Raw genomic sequence first — 17069 nt, 5'->3', positions numbered from 1 at the left:
CGGCCAAACATGAGTTCAACCCAAGCTGAAGTAATTCACAGTTTGGAAAAACAGTGAATTTATGTGGCCCTCTCTTGGTATAGCAACCGATTTCCAGAAATACGCTTCCTGCCTTTGAACTGTGGTCAGGTGGTTTAGCTTACTTCCTCCATATATTATGCTTCCTATCAGTGTTTTGTCAGAGGGTGCAGACTGGGAGTCGATAGGGATAGCCGACATGTATAGATAATTGTTGGTATACAGTATTGATAACCTGTACTACTCTGTTTCCCCGGAAATAAGACCTACCCCAAAAATAAGACCTAGTACTGTTCTTGGGAATTGCTACAGTATAAGACCTACCCCGAAAACAAGACCTAGTCGTGATCAGCTGTTCCACCACCTCTGGCCCTGTCCCTGTGTACACCAATATCTACTGTCTCTTATAAACACAGAAGCACAGCTTTTGTGTTTCCAAGTGACAATCCCTCTTGTAAGTAACAGCACCATCTGCTCCCACAGAACCCCCTACCTTTGTACTTACTGTGGGACAGGGAAGGAACAGATATCTGAGGGCGCAGTGTGTTTAGGGGCGGGGCAGGGCATCTCATCCTGCAACGTAATGCATGGAAGCTGGAGAGTGCAAAATCTTGTGCAGCTCTGCATAGAAACCAATGCACTTCCAGATTTTTTTGTCAAAGCTTAACTGAACAAGCTGAAGTCAGACACTGATAGGCTACATTGCATAGCTGCACCAGATTTTGCACTCTCCAGTTTTAGTAAATCAACCTCAGGAACTCCTCAGAACCCAAAGTGACCAAGATGGTCCTATACAATGACCCAGGCATAATACTGTCATGATATTTTGCAACTGGTATGCCTATGGAACAGAAGCCACTCTGTGTCATAGGTTCTGGTGGCTCTTCAGGAGAAGAGAAAGAGGAAGCTGACCCCATAACATTTTGTGCCAAGTAAGATCGTATGTGAAAATGACACTTGTGTGTGGCTGTCAGCCCTTTCGCAGGAAAAGTTCATACAAGTTCCTTGCTTGGCACTTATCCTGAATTTAATGGTGAAGTAGTTCCTAGAATACCACAGCTTACAGGATGCTCAGTGGCAGGCCAAACAAAAGTGTGCAGCCACTTATACCCCAGTGAGTGTTTGCATGCCTGAAATGAAGTGGCAACAGATGCTGCCTAGCAACCATCAACAGCTGCACCTACAGGAGTGGGTCATCAATGAGTATTTGTGTGAGTCTGGGATGAGGACAGGCTCTGGGGATCAGGGGTTCTTTTCTCCACATCAATATCTCATTCAGAATGCATACACCATAATGTCATCATTCAAACAGGAAACCAGAATGTTGAGCTACAATGAGGAGGGAATTAGCTAAATGAGGGAGCTTATATCTTTCCCATGTTTATTGATCTAGTGATTTGAAATATTGGTCAATTGGCTCAGTCTAATGATTATGTGATCCCTAAAACGATCACAAAGTTTTCCAGTAGTCCTCCTAATACTGTATATTGGCCACAGCAAATCTCAGTTAATGAAAAACAACAAATCTTGTATTAGTTTCAGTAAGTATCAGACTGGGGATGAACAATTTGCCAAAGTTGAAGCACCCTGGCTATATAATGTACTCCCATTTCCGATACATTTGCACATCCTGTATCTTCATATGAATTGAAAATATCTCTTACTTTACTTAACCCTATACTATATTGCTTATTCTTTCTGGTTTCATGTCCCTCAGACCCCACACCCCAATTTACACACACACACACACACACACACACACACACACACACACACACCACCACCACCCAACCCAACATCACCCATTAATTCCCTCCTGCCTTTATTTTTAGCCACTATAGCCACTCTGTCATCTCCCCTTTGGTCTGTCAAAATCTACATCTCATGCCTCTTGTCTCCTCAAAATCATCCAACCCTGTACAGTTTCTCTATATTAAAAAAAACCTGGCTTTTTATGAGGGGCGTTGAAGTCAAACTGGGACTTTTGAGTTTATATAATTATAAAACGAATTTCAAGGAGTGAAAACTGCATTTATTTTTCTACATACACCCCTGATACATTTATACACTTATCCAATAATTTTTCTAATGCCTGGAAAGTTTTGGCATAGAACGATTTGTCACTACACCTGAACTATCCTGGGAAAGCTTGCTTCACTTTGTCACGATTGTGTTCACTGTTCCTACAGAAAGTTTAGTCTCTTCTGCAATTTTATGACAGGTTATGTGTCCACTATCCAAGATCAGGTGTTCAACGCACTGAATGTTCACAGGAATGACTGTTGTGGGCTGGGAACCACCATGGCCGAGATAATCACTGACGGAGGTACAGTCATCTTTGAAACATTTACACCATTCAAATGTCTTACTGCGGCTAAACATCTCACCACCATACTGTGCTTGAAGAGTTCTGTAGATATCTGCGGGTTTTACACCTTTGTTCCCAAGAAATGTCATCACCACACACTGTTTCATGCACACACTAACACCATCTTGCCATCTTGATTAACGGTCTTTGGATTGGCCCATGACATGTGTGCTGCCTATACGTAATAGGACACATTTACTGCTGCTGCATGTAGTACCACCACACTAGCATCCTTTTTATACCCAGTTTGACTTGAACACCCCTTGAAGTAGAACCATAGTTACATGCTTTGGAATACATCTGCAAGCATAAAGAATAACATTTCAATATATAGGTTTTCCTATAGGGCATCATGTGTACTCCTTTCTCATGTTCTGTTGATCTCAGTGTCAAGTCAAGAAAATTATTTACAGTAGTGTGATCCTCCTGAGACGTAAACCTAACAGTGAACTTATTTTCAATCAAAATTAAACAGTTTATTTTTTCCTTGGTGTCAAAGGAGCAAGAAGTGAAACAAAATCTGCATAACAATATCTGAAAACAATTTGCAAACAGCGGACCCTGTGCACAGCAAATGGGATCAGCCAAATTATACAATAAATAAATAGAATCAATCCAGATTTGCAGCACCCAGGATACAAGTATTAAATATTAAAGTTTTGGCATGTTATTCTGACTTTAAATGTTATTACATTGACTTATCTTTTCCTGGGACTTCTATTTCTATGCCTGGCCTGATTTTAGAAGTGACAAACACTGCATACAATCTTCATCAGATAGCTGAACTCATCAAACATTTGGCATCCACAAATATCTTTACTGAATGCAGGAGGTTAAAAAGACAATATGAGATGCTAGATTGTTGCCATTTAAGTGTTTAAAGCAGTTAACATGAACATGTTTTTCTCTAGCCTCAATATGTGCCTTGCAGGAACAATACAGAAACTCACAAATGAGAAAGAAAGAAATTACAAAAGGAAGGAATTACAGAAAATTAGAACAATTAAATCAAAGGCCACAGGGTGGCAGCATAACCATAAACAATCAATTACAATGTAGCAAGACAGCATAGATTATATATGTAAATGATAATACCATAAATCAGGGGTGGGCAACTGTGGTCCTCCAGCTGTTGGTGAACTACAAGTCCCATCATGCCTCTGCCTTTGGGAGTCATGCTTGGAACTGTCAGTTTTGCAATGCTTCATGAGACTTGTACTTCTACAACAGCTGGAGGGCCACAGTTGCCCACCACTGCCATAAATGATGGGCACCCGAAAATCCCCATTACCGGCCGCCTGTGACGTCGAACACCCATTCCTGGTGATATGTATGCCAATTCAGAGATTCAGATTATGCCACCTACTGACCCCCTGACATCATCATTATCCTTATCATAATCTCCTGTACCTGGCACACTACCACCTCACCCCCTCTCATCCTCATCCCCTCTGTATCCCACTGTGAGCATCCTACCACCCTACCCCCTGTCATCATCCTCCTCATCTTCATCCCTCCTGGTACCCCACTACCAGCTTCCTACCACCCCACCCCTGTCCTTATCATTCCCCTCTGTACCCCTCTGCCAGCTTCCTACCAATATACACCCTGTCACCATCATTCTCCCTTTACCCCACTGCTGGCATCCTACCACCCCAACCCTGTCACCATCATCCCCCCTATACCCCACTGCCAACTTCCTACCGCCCCACCCCCTGTCATAATCACCCCCCACCATACCCTACTGCCAGCTTTCTATCACTCCTCCCATTGTCATCATCATCCCAGTCATTCCCCACTGTATCCCACTGCTGACATACTACCACCCTGCACCTTTTGATGATTTACATCTCCATCATCCCCCTGTAGCCCACCTATGGTATCCTAACACCCTACCTGCTGTTATAATCCTCATAATCATCTTTTTTGTACCCCACTGCTAGCATCCAATCACCTCACTCCCCTATCATTATATTGGAGATATGATCTCAGCCTCTCACCCCAATGCTGCCACCATCACCCCAAACTGCATCCTACCATCCAACCAACTGTGCCCCAACAGCTGCATCACACAACATAATACTTCCCTGCCCCCCCAACTATCAGTGACAGTGACAGTAGCTGCCAACCAACTGACATCTTGGTATTCCAATGGAAGGTATGGCAGCTGGTCATATATTGGGGATCCCCCATGAGGGTGTGTATATAGATGTAAAATTATGATTTCCATAACGTTACAGTGCCCCCCCCCCCCACAACATCCATGATTTATTATTAATATTATTATTGATTATTATTTCAGTATCTGTTTCTCATCACATCAAATCACTTCTCCAGCAATGAACAATAATAATTTTCTGTAACCTTTATCAACCAATCAGTGAGCAGTAATGATAAACGGTAAGCTATAGCAACCAGTTAGTGAGCGGTAATGATAAACGGTAAGCTATAGCAACCAATCAGTGAGCGGTAACATCAGTAGCAGTAATAATGTGCAGTAACCTCTAGCAACCAACCAGTGAGCGGTAACATGATGTTGGTGCTCAGTGATAGCTGCCTGCAAAAACCCTGCGGAGGAAGACAGAAAACAGAATCTGTTACGCAATGTGCAATTTCTACTTCCATATTGGTTCTGATGCGGGCCTTCAGGGAGGGACTATGACACGAGCAGGAACACTTCTTGAGCAATACTCCTGCTGCAGTGTGTCAACTCTGTTAGAGCTCAATAGAGATGCCAGCACTCAATAGAGATTTACATAATTCCAAATGATTGATAAATTACAGTGACTAAAGCAGGCTAAATATAGATACAAGACATTGAGAAACAGGTAGTTGTCATTATTTGTAATTTGGTAAAATGGGATGCTCAGTTTAAAATTCCCAGGCCTATTTTTTGTCCCATTCCAGGCCTGAACACTACCCTGACTTGATTCAGTATATGTGGCTGATATACTCTGAAGAAATGAAGATAGCAGCACTACTGTTCTTAAGGTGGACCCAGCCCAGCATAATCATTTTTGAATATCCTTTTAATAAAGACAACAAAATGGTCTTTGATTTCAGGCATATTTTGTGTTGCTTGATGCAGTGAGACAAATCTAGAAAAGACCTGCTCATGGTTGTTTGGAAGCTTTACTCTTGCAGCACAAAAAGGTAAAGGTGCAACCCAGCTGTTGGAGTCATCCTTGAAGAATTTATTGTCTATTATTCTTGGTTGAGGACGATACCATACCTCCTGGCAGATATTCAGAACTGCACCATACTTCCTGGAGATTATAAAGGACAACCACTATACTTGTATGGATTGTCACTCATTGGACACAGGACTATATAGGCTGGGCAGAAGGAGTAAAAAGAGGTGGTGTTTGCGAGTGTTTTAAGAATGCGAGGGCCAATGATGAATCGTCTCTTTTTTCCTAGAGCCTAGCCAATAAACAGAACTTTCAGGATGGACTTACATAATGTATCATCACTCTTTTATTGATATATATTCTGTAATGCTCTTTTAGATTTCTATGTTAGGGTTTCACTTTTGTTGTAAATAAATAGGACCCTTGCTTCTCTGAGCATTGTGTTTATTAATATAGATATTATTGTTTATAGTGTCATCATCAATATTAACAGAGCTTTGATAGACTAGCTAATTACAGGAACAAACAAGATAGTACATATTTACAATTAAAGTATAGGGGAAGTCTCCTTTGCCCCTCACAAATATCTTGGCTTAGATGGTTACCTAATAGAATGGTATAAACTGTATGGGGAATTGTTAGTGCCATATCTCCTAAGGGTTTATAATTCTTCTAGGCAGAAGGGGGAAATGCCACTGTCTATGCAGGAGGCTCTTATAGTTTTACTCCCTAAACCAGGGAAGGATCCCTTGGAGTATGAATCCCATCGCCCTATTTCTTTGATCAATACTGATGTCAAAATTCTGGCAAAAGTGTTTGTGAGGCGGTTTCAATAAGTGATTATAAAGTTAATAGGGTCTGACCAAACTTTATGCCAGGCAGGTGTGCTTATACAGTATTAATCTTAGGCGGCTCTTTGTTAATTTGTAAATAAATACTGATAACGCAGCGATAACGCAGCTGATAGAGTGATTCTATTGTTGGATACCTAAAAAACATTTGATGTGGGAGGCCAATGCCTTCGTGTAGAATTGGAGGAGTGCTTATCACTGTATGCAGATGACATGTTATTGTATTTAAATGATGCCCATGTGTCACTGTTTCGGGCCTTTTCGCTGATTCAGAAAGTTGGCGATTACTCAGGGTTTAAAATAAACTGGGCTAAATCTACTTTGTTCTCATTGGATGGACAGCGGATGTGGATTTCAGACCTAGTGTGCCCCCTTTGTGATATTGGATACATTTAAATATCTTGGGATTACTGTACAGCTTCCATTAGATTCATATCTGGACAATAATCTCTGGCCAATTATATGAGCATTTAAAGAAAGGGTTTGTAATTGGAAAGACCTGACCTTGTTGGGAAGAGCAAACTTGTTTGAAATGATTTATCTTTCGAAGTTTCTGTATGCTCTCTCCAATGCTCCCATTTATATTCCCAAAACATTTTTCAAATGTATTAATTCTTTATTATTTACTTATTTTTTCTGGGGTTCTAAACCTCCCAAGGTATCCCTTGAAATACTACAATTATTTGTTCATGGGGGGGGGGGGTTGGCCCTGCCTGATTTATTTATGTATTACGTATGTATTACTTTGCCTCTCAGTTGATGTATACACATTGGAGAATGTTTGCTCAACTAAATAATGTCACCACTGTGGTAGAGGCGGCAGTGGCTACTTCCTATGAAGCTTGTCTAAATTTTTTTTCATCAAGGAGAGGTCCCATAAAAAGAAGGTATGGCTATCCTATCGGTATCCAAAAAGATTCTTACCATCTGTGCTAGACATGTTTGAGATACAGCTCTATCCATATCTCCAAAAGCTCCTCTGTGGTGTAACCCAAATGTGATTGAATTTTATAGACTTGAAGGGGACACCACTGGGCTCAATATGGTATAAAATATGCTCATCATATCTATGAGGATGGCAGGTTTAAGTCCCTTTTACAGCTAAGATCTGAATGGGGTCTACCGGCTCATAGTATTTTCAATATGCTTAGCTCAAACATGCTACAATAGCCCAGTATGGCCTTGGGGGGGGGGGGGGGTTAGTGTAAACAATACCAGATTGGAAACCCTTCTCCTACAGCTGAAACATACGAAATTGGTGTCCTCGTACTACTCAGAATTAACTCTCATAGATAGTAGCCAATGTCATCGTACCTGTGAGTGGTGGTTTAACATTGTTCCTGACTTGACAGAGGAGTTGTGGAGAGATGTTCTTGTCACATATGTGGGTACCATTATTTCCTCTAGGGACAAAATGATACAATTGCGTTATCTTCATCAAATATACTATATTCCTCAATGTCTCTTTCGTATGAGGAGATGTGCTACAGCCACCTGTCATATGTTTCAGGCTAGTATGGGATCCTTTTTACACATTGTATGGGAATGCTCTAAAGTTAGGCCCTTGTGGTCTGAAGATACTGCATTCATATTTGATGAATTTGATTTACCTAATGTGTGTAGTCCTATGGTATGCCTTTTAGGGGTACTTGAAGATGATACTATGAATAATGCTACAAAACCTTTTTTGAGACTCCTGTTTTTTCTGTGTACGAAAGTTGATAGCATTGCATTGGAGACGTACTGATGCTCTTGACTTGATGGCATGGAAAAAAATTGGTTAACTTGGATCTCCCACTGTATGAGATGACGTATGAAGCTAGGGGGTGTCCAAAGAAGTTTAGGAAGATATGGTCTAGGTGGATGGACTCCACTGCAACAGTGGCTGACAACCCTTAAGTGATAATTATAACTTAATAATCCCCTCCCCTTTTTTTTGTTGTTAGGACTTTTGTAGCAGGTGGGGTGCTCCACAAGTATTTTATTTTTGATGATAGGGAGGGCTATTAATCCCAGAGATACCTCTTCTGGCTTTTGGATGCGTGGAATGGATTTACCCCAGCTGAATTTCCCCCCACCTTTTTTTTTGGTTGTTAGTTTTCATGATTCCCCTTTCTCTTTATTTTCTCTTTTCTGAGTGCATTTTAGTAGGGGAATAGTTTTGTTGTGTATTTTTTTCCTATGTAGTTATATACTATATGCTTTATGTGAATATGATATTTGTCAGCCTATAATATGTGAAAATACTTGTTTCTATATGTTTTTCCGGAAAATGGCTTGGGTTTATATTCTGTATGTCATAAATTTTGGGATTAAATGAAATTCTTATATTTTTACTGACTACTGATTGTTTTGGCATACATAAATACTTTTTGTCTGATCTATAAATATTTGGATATGGCAAAAAAGCGTAAAAAAAAAAAGTAGGGGGAAGTCAATATCACCGCCTATTTATTCCAGGAGTCATCGCAGAAGTCTTCTTCTTCACCATATAATGGTGATGGTATCCATTGTCCATTTTTTAATACATATGTTTTAAGGTAGCTCACCTCAAGTGGTTTGAGAATCTTGTCCAAAAATACATCACCCACGATTTCCCTAGCATAGGTCAAGTCTTTGTGCATATGGACCATTGTCAGGACCATTGCACTGCTGGCCCACATTATGTACCTTGGGAATGTCTCTTCTCAGTAGAACTAAGATTTCAGCATTCATGTCCATAGCAGCGATTTGATCAGCCAGGTGCCCTAAGAGGGGATGGCAATATGAAGCTTCTGGAGTATAAATATTTTCCCTGTTGTTGGGTAACTGGTTGCATTCAATTAATATTGGGAAGGATATATACATATTTCCTATAACTGAGGAGACAATGTACTCAATGGTTCTTCTGCCAAAGGTCTTTATGTGACCAGAACAAGTGCTGAGAGTATTTGCTGTAACATTTCCTTTTATGCCAAGGATCTAAAAAAATTTGGTTTAACCAGAGATCTGTTGCATTGTTCATCTTTTATGGTGTACAACCTGGTTAATGTTTCTGTATGCTCTTTTGGGTATATCTTGACTAGACATACCTTGTCACAAGACATGAAGAGTCCATAAGGAGGAAGTAGTTTCTGCAGCTGGAACATGACTTTGTTGCTCCCCGAGAATAGAATATAAAATTCTGCTCCGGAGCTCCTGTATCAGGTGTCCATATGCTGCACACGCCTGCCACATCCCCCGACCTATTGTATTCTGACAGTGGGGAGACTTCCCTGCCATCAGAATAAACTGACCAATGCTGCCAGCTATAGCATGTAGCACTAATCAATCAGGAAAAAAAAAACGACAGGTTGGTTGTACAGAAAACAATCTGGGCAGTGTTGCTAGTAGGAGGTACAAGAGAAGGTTCTGTATCATATATTGTGTTTTAGTACATATTCACTGGTGTGATCTGCCAGATCTTCCAGATCCAGAGCTCTGTGAATTAATGAAATACAAGTTATGCTGCCACTGCAGAGGGCCTTGTAATTCTTGGTGGAATAGGAGTGTGATAATCAGCCCACTGGTACTCCATTAACACTTCCTCCAGCTATCCAACTGAAAGTGGTACTAGAAGACAGTTGGAGGAAATTGTCTGCAGGAGACTGACATTGCAATAACCATCCAGTGACCATGGGTGCAATGCTTTGCACGTTCCTGTGAAAAAAGGATATTTTTTTCTGAACAAATATCTGCATTTAATATTATAGGTATATACAGTATATTTAAAGGTGAACTTGGCTGAAGAGTGTCAATGGGGCTATATTCATGAATTTTATCCCTGTTTAATAATGATGTTACATTTTACTGCAACATCCTGGTCAAGTGCCAGCTTTTACACATTTGAACTTAGTTTTGAAGCTGGGAATACATTAGTAAATTTTTCAAACACACATTTGTATAAACATTCTTTGTGCATTTCATGAATGGATGACTAATGTTTGAATATACTTCAAAATTTAGTCTGCTTTTAACATCTGGTTTTGGAATCAATGGACTTTCCATCCTGCTCCTTTGAATTTTCTCATCACTGTGGTTGAAAATTGAATATCAATTTTACCCAACTAACAAATAAGAAACTGAACAAATGCTCTTAAAACAAAAAAATTTACTATTCTGACTCCAATTCTTGCAATAGTGACTTATCATTTCCTGATGCCCGCCCAGAATATAACAGAAACAATGACTGCAGACAACCTTCATCAGCTGAATTCACCAAATACTTGGCATCCACAAATCTAAAATTCTCCTTATTGCTTGCAGATGGTTAACACAAACCATATGATGCAATAGATGTTGACATTGCCATTTTTAAAGTGATGAAAAAAGGTTATTTTGTTTTCTAGCCTCAATGTGTGTCTTTTAGGAACAAAACAGGAACTCACAAATAAGGACGGAGAACATTACTGTACATTATACAAAGGGAGAAATTTTAAAAAATTAGATTAAATAAAAAAAATGACCACAAGGTGGTGGCATAACCAGAAACAATTAGGTTGTAATATCGCATAGATCAGGGGCGAACTGACCATTTGGAAACTCGGGCACTGCCCGAGGGCCCGGGGTCAGTAGGGGGCCCATGAGATGCCCCTGGTAACTTTTTCATAGGCTTTTTTGAGTTTGGGAAAGGAGACAGGGGCCCCATGATCCCCTATTGCCCGGGGGCCCCATGAGTTGTCAGTCCGCCCCTGGCATAGACTATTTACATAAATGCAATTGCATTGCATGGAGGCAACACACCTTTCTAGAAAAGTTTGATGTTTAATACAATTATCTTTGGTGCTGCACGCCTGGATTGATTCTAATAAACAGATAAGATGATGATGCATATCCATAGCAGCCATCTTTTGGGTCTCATTGGTGTTGGAGTCTACTGCTGCTCAATATTGAAATCCTGTGGATCAGACGCGTCAGGATAAAACTTTAAAAATACTATAATACTTTATATGATTACACAGATCATAGATCAAAGAGAAAATGGGAGTTTTGAAACCAATTAATTTCTAATTGCTTCTTAGCAAAAGAACAGCTTGAGTTTAATTTCTTTGTTGATTACAGTGGGCCAACTTTTAGAGTTCCAGAATTAAAGTCAGATGGTCAAAATGCTCAAGTGATAGACATTATAGAAACTAATGATTTGTTATATTCTGCTTGAGCTTTTAGCATTTCATTACAAATCATAAGATTATCTTTTGTGATGGTTTCACTTGTACCCTCCTGACTTACATAATGATTAAACAAATGGCTGGTATATGAAATTAGATGCAGCAGATTATGCTGAGGCAAGCTATTTATTATGCAGTAACTCATTCTACAGGGAAAGTCTTGAAATGTTTACAGTGTGAGAACACTGTTTACATTCAGGCAAAGAGAAAATTCTAGTAATTAGCTCACATAGTTTGCAATGTTGGTGTACAGACACATCTCCACGTTTTAGCAAAGTACAGTATAAGCATTTATTTTGATTGCATTAGTTAAGTGGTTTACATCTTCTTTAACAACTGCAAATTGCGCAGAGGTTGTGTTAATCTTTCAAAACAGCCTACATGCTAGAATTAGAATGTAGGCAGGTTTATGGTGTGCATGTAATGCATATTGAAACTGTACAGTGCATTGGGAAAAGGCTTTCTGTGATGATAGATTATATTAAATCCTCTCTAGCTTCCAAGCTAAGCAAAATGACAAATAGGCCATTACTTTGCCAGGTGACAAACTCAAATACTTGTACAGAGTATTTTTTACAAAGCTGTAGACATAGATGCACACTGTAACACTGTACTAATAAACACATATTTTATTTTAACAAGCCCTAATTCACGCAATGTACATTATTTTCACAGAATGTAATAGAAATATGATGTTTAATTAAAAATACCTAATAGTACATAAAATAACACTCATACAAATGGTCAATAAACTTAAAATGCACTTTAATTTATATGAATTATCTTTCAAACTGATTTGTTTTTGACGATTCATATTTTAGAGTTGTATTTCTTATTCTTCCTTCTTTGCTCACTAAGTCAATGATCTAGGACAAGCATATATACAATATTTTGTGGCTGGATCAGGGTTACAGATAAGGGGGTACTGCTGTCCCTCCTGTATGGAGCCTGAGCCACATCATTCAACAGGGAAGCCCAGGCAGCTGACAAGCAGAGAGAAGGGGATTCCTGATAGGAAGGGGTGATTGGTGCAGCAGGGGGTGCATTTATTGGAACCAATCCCCTTTGGCTCTCCTGCAGCAGCTACTAGCCAGCCTCTCCTTCTCTACCTTCTAATGGCTTACAGTTGCAACAGGGGAGACATATGGGATTGGTTCCAGTAAATTTCCCCCACTGCCATATGGGATTGGTTCCAGTAAATTCCCCCCACTTTCTGTCTAGAATCCCCTTCCCTCTGCTGCCCGGTCCCTCTGTGTGCTCCTTTCCCCAGCAGCACTGCTGTCTTCCCGTCCTCTCCCTCCTGCCAGATGCTGTGAGGCACAGGGGGGATTGCTTCAGGATGGGGTGGTCAGTAAATATGTAATATCAGTACAGATCCACTGTGTTCATTCATAACTAAAGCATAGTAAACTGTTTACTATGCTTCATTTTGTGAATGAACAGGAGCCTTTTTACAGAGTACTTCCTGTTCATTCACTCAGTCATCTTCTACATCCCCAAGACAGCAGCCACCTAGGGCTTGGGAGAAAGCACCTAGGAAGGAAGCACCACTGACTCCAGTTTAGCATAATACCGGGAGACATGCCAAATCTCAAGCTTTCCCAGCCTGAACATTGACTCTTTGAGAGTTCAATCTCTAGTTGCAGTTGTTCTGCTGTAATTTTTATACAGGTCCTCTATATTAAAATTTTAGTGCCTTGTTGTTTAATGAAGATAGCATAGCCTATCCATTGGATCAGGGAATGGTTTTTCCTTTTCCCCTCTTTTCAGTTTACTTATTTAGTTTTTTAGGTTATTGCTAACTTAGCACATAATGACTGTAATGTGTGATGGCTTGATAAAATTCAGTGCAGGAGAAGCATGTAATGTAATTAAAGATCCTGAGGGTCCTAAAACCCTGTCTCTGCATTTTGAAGGCACCATAATATTTGGAAGAGAATAGAATGTAGCCTTAGATTCAGTTCTAGATAAAACCAGGCCCAATAGACCCCTGCTTAGACATCCTGCAAAGGTTGGAACTAAATTAGCCAAACTGCCACATAATTACTGTATTGTGAATGTTTTTAGTGAACTTAATGGGACTAAATGAGATAACACTTATTCTAAAACTGACCACATCTCTCCTCTACTGTTCCTTTATTTACATCCTCCAGGACTCTTGAGGTTTCTTGGTTTGATCATTTACCTCTCACCACCACCCTGTCTGGCACCCACCAATGTAGAATTGTCTTTACTTGGCATCTGAATGAGGCCCTTCTTAGCCTTATCGAGCGATCTGTTTTGTTATTGAACAACACATTCAGCAATTTTTCAAGACCTTAGATCAAACCTCTCCTGTCAGGAACTTGGCAGCTCATAAAGCTACCATTATTGTTCCAGTTAGTCTCACAATACAAAAAAGGATGCAGAGGCAATGATTCAGCAAAAAAGAGTTGGCTTTAACAACATTGATACAAACAACACCCGAACCTGGACTTACAGAATGGGATAGAGAGATTAAAATTAAACGTATGGCTCACTATGAGGGCAGAGAAATACCTTTGTTGGACAAATGCAAAATTCTATTAGCAAGCAGACCAACCTGGTACTCTCTTAGAAAGAAAATTGAACCTCCGTACGAAAATGGTAGCAATACCCAAGGTATGGAAATCTGACAGTACTCAATACCTTCCAGTCTGGGCCAACTCTGACATTCCTCTCCTACATGTAAAAAACAATTGTTTTGCTAGAAAATTACTTAGAAACCCCAAATATTGTATAGTTTTTAAGTAGAGATCCTATGGAATAAAATATTGGGTGTTGCATATGTTTAAGTCACATGATATTTGTGCAGCAGTTTTATAAATATACATTTTGTAGAAAAAATGCACTTTAATGAATTTTAATGCACAAAAACACAATATAATACCCATTTTTTTGGTAAAATATAAAATATTATGTTACACCAAGTAAATAGATACAAAATATGTCACTTTGAAATTGAGTATACCTGTGGAACAGTGCCGAATTAAGGTACTGTACATTTTAGAAGCCTTTACAGGTTTCCAGTTTAGAGGTACACAGGAAGTCTGAGCTAGAAATATTGCTGTCACTCTGATGTTCAAGGTGATACCTGACATTTTCATATGCATGCGGGACCGATGCGTTTATTCACCTTTTTGCATGAGCACAAGGGGTTGGGGGGAAACCGTGGCACTTAAAATTGTTTTTTTTTATTTTTATTATTGATTTTTTTTACATTTTTTTTACACTGTCTCTTTATATTTTTTTGCTATCCCAAGGGATGAACAACATCCCTTGTAATAGCATGGGCTGTGACAGGTCCTCTTTATTGAGAGATCTGGGGTCTTTGAGACCGAAGATCACTCCTCTGTCATCCAAAGCATCTGATCAAGCCAAGATTGGTATGACCTGATGTTTTCACAAGCCAGTAACTGTAAACAACAAAGCAAAACCAGAAGTGATAAAATCCTCATTGTTTCCAGTTTCTGACATCACTCAGTGGGAGGAATAACATCAGTTCCTCTCATTGTGTCCCAGGAATCGGATGTCACTGGTTGCATCCTTACTGGGTCCCCCTTCCACCGCCTCTAAAACAAATCCAGCAGCTGTACAGCCACTAGGATTACTTTTACAGTAAAGGGAAATTGCTGGCAGAGAAAAATTTAAGTGCAGTGATGACCAATATATCAGTACCAGTACATCGCTGGAGTAGAAGTGGTTGCAGTGCAGGGGCGGACTGACAACTCATGGGGCCCCCGGGCAATAAGGGATCATAGGGCCCCTGTGTCCTTGCCCAAACTCAAAAAAGCCTATGAAAAAGGTTCCAGGGCCATATCATGGGGCCCCCTACTGACCCCGGGCCCTTGAGCAGTGTACAAGTTTCCAAATGGTCAGTCCGCCCCTGTTGCAGTGTTTTTTTCCCTATACTCTGCTTTCCACTATCCCAGGTAACAAGACATTGAAAACCCTTTCTCTCAACTATCACTCCCTTCTTTGTCACAGACAAATAAAGATATACCATATTTTTCGTTCCATAGGACGCACCTGACAATAAGACGCACCTAGATTTTTGAGGAGGAAAACAGGAAAAACAATATTCTGAACCAATGGACTGCAGACATAGTACAGGAGATGACTAGAGACTGCAGACATAGTACAGGAGATGACCAGAGACTGCAGACAGTACAAGAGATGACCAGAGACTGCGGACATAGTACAGGAGATGACCAGAGACTACGGACACAGTACAGGAGATGACCAGAGACTGCAGACACAGTACAGGAGATGACCAAAGACTGTGTACACAGTACAGGAGATGACCAGAGACTGCAGACACAGTACAGGAGATGACCAGAGACTGCAGACACAGTACAGGAGATGACCAGAGACTGCGGACACAGTACAGATGACCAGAGACTGCGAACCTTTGGGGAGCGGAGGGGGGGGTGGGTACCCGAATTTGCCAGGTACCCACTCCCACTTCCATGGAGTTGTCCTTCCCCCTCCCTCCTTCCCTGTAATCTTCTGGGACATGTGACAGGTCCCAGAGGATTACAGGTCCATTTACAAAGCACAGCGCTGCAAGCTATCACAGCCGGGTTCCCATGCCGGTGCTGGAGAGAGAAGACTGAGGACACCGCTGGACCAAGGAACAGGTAGGACCACTGGAGGTCTGCAGAGAAGAGCCGAGAAGCCGGCCTGGTATTCTACCACGGGGGAATACCAGGCCGTTCACTCCATATTCACTCCATAAGATGCACAGACATTTTCCCCCATTTTTTGGGAGGAAAAAAGTGCATCTTATGGAACAAATACGGTAATGGATAAGGGGATCACCGTATCTGAAGCCCTGGAGGCCATCAAACAGACCAAACCCTTTAAGTCTCCTGGACCCAATGGCATCAAATCCTTATACTATACAGAATTCTCCCCATGATTGGTTGATTTTTTCAATGTGCGCAGACTAGGTACACCGTAAGAAATAGATACTAATAGGGCTTATATTTGCCTACTACCTAAACCAAATAAAGACCCCAGTGTTTTATCTAATTACAGCACAATTTCATTGATAAATTGTGACCTCAAACTGCTTACCAAAATATATGCCAATAGACTCAATGGCTTCATTGATCGTTATATTAATGTCGAATAAGTGGGCTGCACCCCACAAAGACAGGAAGCAGATCAAATTCAGATTTGATCTCCTTTTTACATTCCACTTAGGATGGTGGCAGAGAGTCGTTATCATTAGACCTATGCAAGGCCTTTGATACAGTTTCATGGCTATATCTGTTTTGGCTGAAATGTTGGCCCTGCTTTTCTTACACCCTTATAGACTCTGTACTCAGCCCCTTTAGCTCAAATCATCATGAATGGCTATCAATGGGTCTCTATTTGTGTGGCGTCCAGTACCAGTCAAGGGTGTCCACTATCATCATTATTATTTATTACAGCGATTGAAACTTTAGCCATCACAATTCATTTTGACCAATATATTTTTGAAATTTAAAGT

The sequence above is a fragment of the Staurois parvus genome, unplaced genomic scaffold (genome assembly GCF_062004578.1).
Source record: "Staurois parvus isolate SC_StPar_1 unplaced genomic scaffold, SC_StPar_1.0 ptg000022l, whole genome shotgun sequence".
In the NCBI taxonomy this organism is placed as follows: Eukaryota; Metazoa; Chordata; class Amphibia; order Anura; family Ranidae; genus Staurois; species Staurois parvus.
The sequence above is the reverse complement of the archived record's forward strand: the minus strand, read 5'-3'. Positions refer to the sequence as shown.